The sequence below is a fragment of the Apaloderma vittatum genome, unplaced genomic scaffold (assembly GCF_000703405.1).
Source record: "Apaloderma vittatum isolate BGI_N311 unplaced genomic scaffold, ASM70340v1 scaffold4151, whole genome shotgun sequence".
NCBI classification, from domain to species: Eukaryota; Metazoa; Chordata; class Aves; order Trogoniformes; family Trogonidae; genus Apaloderma; species Apaloderma vittatum.
The window spans coordinates 71618-76680 of NW_009699469.1; positions in this window are offsets into that span (position 1 = coordinate 71618).

A 5063-nucleotide genomic window follows, 5' to 3' on the forward strand; every position below is an offset into this window, starting at 1 on the left:
ATCTGTAAGGAATGTCCCACTTCTCCTCTGATAGTTTTAACTCTGCAGTAGGAATATAAGTGTTTTGTAGAATAACACTGTAAAATTTGACGTTTTCCTCCCTCTCAGTTATATGTATTCTTATTCTGAGTGGATTTTCTTTCTCTTTCAGAAAAGAAAAAAAAAAAAGGAAGGGAGGATTTTAAAGCAAAGCATAGCCTTTTTTTCTTTATATTACCACTAGCACTGATAATACAAATCTCATGACAAGAAGTGAGGTGCAATCTGATGTGTAAAGAGGAGAATCAACTTCACTCTTCTTAATCATGCTATTGTGCATCCTCGATAGCAGTAAAATCGTGTAATTTTTCAGGAAATGAAAATGTTGAGGAACATTCTGAGAGCTGATTGATGCACAGAAATTTATTATCACCGTAGCTGGCCACAGCGCTTTGAAACCAGGCTTGGTTTCTTTACCCCAGAAAAACAAACCAGCTCTTACCCACTGCACAGCGCAGCCGATGGAAGTCCTTCCATCGGCTTCAAAGAAAACTGAATAGAGCCTGCAAAGCACAGGCTACAAGAAGATGAAATAGGATCAGAGAACTGCGTGTGAAAAGGCACTAATTGAAGAACAGGGGCATTGAGAAGAAAGGATTAAACAGATTATAAATCTCATGTATAGGGAATTGCTTCATGCATGATCATGAGTTGCTCAAAACCAATTGCTATGTTGTGCAGAGGCTTCTGTTCCACAGCTCTGACTGGGGAGGACTCTCAAGACAAAGCGAAAAAGCGTATTCCAAATTTTTTGGCCCTGAATGATATCCGAATGCCACGCTCCAGACAGAGAGTAGAGGAAATTAGTTGAAGTGAATTTTAAGTAACCTGTCAGAAATTATTCCCATAAACAGAAGGCAAATACTTTCAAGTCTAGATGTCCGGTTTCTTTACATACATAGTTTTCCAATTTATGATCTGTTAAGTTCTATAGTTTTCCTTCCCTGGGAGTACTTAAACATCAATAAAATGTCTTGTACTAGTTTCAGGATTCTTGGACATACTAATAATTATGGGCACAAGATCGTGATGAAAATAGGTTTCAGAAGTTCACGAGGGATGTTTCTGAGAAACTGTTAGGACATCTCAGTACTTAAAGAGATTTACTGCAGAAAGTAATTTCATGGAAGTCTAGATGCGCACTATTCTAAGAAATATCAACCGCTAAAGCTAAGAATATGACCTAGTAAACAGTGAAATCTAAATGCTATATATGAGCATATGCACACCTGCAGAGCAGATAAGCAATATTTATTCACACTCATATTTAAATTTTAGATAAACTGAAATAAATGCCACTTGTCAATTACAATTTACAGATACTGCACTTCTATATTTTTTAAGATGAATATTTGTAAATCATGCAGTATGAGAACACAAAATCTTGCATATACAGAAACTAGTAGAAGAAAATATAACATAATTTATTTCAGCATGTTTCATAAAAGACAGAAGGTAAAGGTAAGTTCATTTTTTCTTAAGACCACTATGGATGTTGCTGCTGCTATCAGACTACCAGAAAGCTGAATCCTGATAATACACCCCAAAAACCCATGGTATTCTAATAATTCCCATACTGAGTAGTAGCAAACAGATTTTTACACTCTATGGCTTCCTTATGTTTTTTTCTTGTTTTTGCATGACAATAATTCCTTGATTTGGGCAAGCAGAAGACTAGAATAGAAACATAAAGAGCAGACTTTGGCTCAAGTTTAGGACATAGTGATAATGATGCTTCAAATGTTATGAAAGGCTAGAATAATTAATTATACCATCAGAAAACAGTCTCGTGAATTTACCATCTGGTAGTGTTATTAAATTGTGTATCTAAATGATTCCCATACGCTTAGCACAAATCTTCCAAGAGTGGCCCTTTAATTGCAGAGAGGGTAAAAATTAAATTCTACATATGACTGGAAGGTCTCCTCTTGAGTACTGTATTAAAGAAGGTGGTATTGGAAGAGACTATTTTTTATGCCATGAAGACCAAAGTGAAAAAATTGCCCCTAAGCAGCATCTACTATTACATAAAAAGAAAAGCCTCTGAGATGTTTTGTGATCAGCATTTATCTAGTTTTGCTCACTGTTACCAATCAGCCTGTGCCAGGTGGAACTGTACACACCTTCAGCTGCCACAGCTAAAGATGATGACTTAATAAGTCTGTCCAAAGCTACAAATTATGTCTGTGCAGCCAGGCCATTAGCAAGAATGCATTACTACATACGTGCAGTGACTGTAAACTTGTACCGGAGCTTGGCATTAGCCAGGTTGCCTCACAAGCCTCCAGCCTTTAGGAGTCAGAGAGAAGGCAGAGCGTGTAGCAGCAAATTGTCTCAGGTCTTCCCCTTCACGGGTGGGAAAATGGAACAAAGCAAATAAAACACACATGCACACTTAACCTTAGGGAATATCTGCTTCATATTTCATGTTTATTACAGGAACTTCCCATACTTGCTCAAGAGGAAGCTGTGAATGTGCAAAGAGTGCCAACACAGACCTTGGGGCAGGCAGCTCCCTTTGCACCTGGAAGAGGGATCTCCGCAAATCCTTGGAGATGCTGGCCAGAAATCAGTTTCCCAATGGTCCTCACATACTCACAACCTGTTTGTGTAAATGAAGGTTAGAATCTAGCGAATGAATTAACATTTCTAACATAGTACTTCTGAAAAGTGCAACGGCTACTGAGTGAGGTTGGAGGGGATAAGGAAGAAGCATGTGGGAAAAACTCCTGCTTCACAACTTTGATGCCTGCCCTCCAGAAGACTTAGGGAACCCACTCATTGCAGCACAAAATGCATGAGCGAGCACCTCAAAAATAAGAGCCAGCTCCAGACTGTAGCCAAACTTCACAACAGCTCTGAACTCGCTTGGTGTTCGGAGTGCTGCTGTTCCCCTTCCCATTTTTTTTTTGTTTGTGTTGCTGCTTTTCAGCATGTTTGTGTCTTTGCACTTTCTGCAAGAAATCAAAAGGAGAAGCAGAAATAACAAAATTATGTGAGAAAGGTCAGCCTGTTGACAGTTCCAACCTGATTTTCAGATCAAGGAAGCCAGAGAGGTATAAGCATAGTTAAGTACTGGAGTGTGTGGATGTTTCAGACCTTTCAGGTTTGCCTACCAGAAATTACAAAATGGAAATAAAAGTACAAACATGCACATGCATGCATTACTCCTGGAGAAGGACTGTGATTTGGGTTGTTCTCATGGAGTCCCATTTCAGAGGTGATGATTTAAACAAAAACCAAAACCACACAACAACCAAAATCTTGGTTCCAAACAGCAACACCCAAGCTGTGGCTTCTTCAGACAAAAACTGTCCCATTAGGATGGGCTTATAGGCAGCACTTGAAGCCAATCCCATATTCTCTCTTTACTACAGAGCAACAGGGAGACTTTACTTGATTTAATTGTGCTCTTACTTGCAAATATACTTGACTGTATCCCTGTATTATTTATTGTTTCTAAAGAATCCTAAGAACTAATTAAGTGCTACAGATCACTCAGGAATAAGGAGGGAATTTCACCTCTAACGTAAAATTTTAACTGTTTTAGACTTAAAGTTTGCTTTTGCAAGTCTACATTTTCTCTTATGCATATTATCAGTCCTTTCTGAGAAAGTGTAAAATGAGGAATATTTTAGTGACATGAAAACATATTGCGCTACTCAATCTGAAAATCAACCCATCAACTAACTTAAATACATAATAAAGAATTTAATTGTATGAGCCACAAACTTTTTATTGCCAAAAACTTTCCAGATTTCATGTAACCAAGTGGAGTGTCAAGTGAGCATGTTCCAGAAATAAAGGTTTTGCCTTTATGAAAATGAGGGGTTTACTTTGATTCCATAAACTATCTCAGTCTGAAGAGTTCTTACACATCGACAGTAAACAAGTGCTGAGTGAAGAAAGCTTCACTGAAATACCAGTGTACAGGAGAGCGCAGGGGAGCAGTGTGTACACAGACAGATAACTGTTAGCCTCCCTACACTTTCCCAAAAAGATTTTACTAACCTAAAAATGTCCGATTTAATTCACGGTGCGCAAAAGCAGAACAAAACAAGAAAGACCCTGTTTCCCAGATGTGATTTTGTATATTTGCACCTTGTAATGGCTCCCCTGCAACTGCTCCTTGGAGTTCTTGTTTGTTTACGTTGGCTGGTTGTTTTTTCGAAAGAGCAGTAAAAGACATAATCACAGCAGCGACACCAACCAAGGCTATTAACTGCGCTTTTGTGCACCGCTGCTGTAGCTCTGACACTCGGTCTTACTAACGACGTAGTAGAATTTAAGCTGGATCATTTAAATAATGATAAAGCTGTCAAGACTCTGATGTGATTTTCTTCTTGAGCAATTCACCTTCTATTACAGGTTTTATTGTACTTTATAGTGGGCATCTGTAAATCTGTGGATCAGCTTAGCTCCCTAATTTACACCCGTTGCACGTACTACATGGTTTTAACTGACTTACTTTAGAAGGATTCACAGTAGTTGCTAGGAAACCTTTCTGTGTTCTTTTCACTTCTTATATAGCATTAGCTTTTCAATTGATAAGGCTGTACCTTTAGGTACAGAGGGATTTAAGCAGAATCAAACAATGACGGTAGGACTGCAGGACAGATAAGCAAAAAAAAAAGGGGGGGAGGGAGGAGGGCGTGCAAATCCTTGTTCTTTGTACAGGTAATACAGAGGATTAGAGCAAAAGAAAGGACACAGCACATTTTCCATTAATATTTTTTGAAGATATTCTGCATCATATTAAGAAAAGCAGCAAAACAAGACTTCTTACTATAGCTTAAAGTTTATAAATTTGTAAACAACTGTAGCAGAGAAGCCATTTCGTTGTGCTACTTCTGTTACACGGCATGTCTTTCCAGGCATAATTTCCAATAGTGATATTGCAAAGCATTTTTCTCTACGAGGGAAGGATAGCTCCCATACAGCTTTAACGAGGTAAGCGTTCTTGCTGCAAGTATCTCTGTTGTAAATGCATTCCCACCAGGATCACGCAGTTGAGCCTTAGGTTT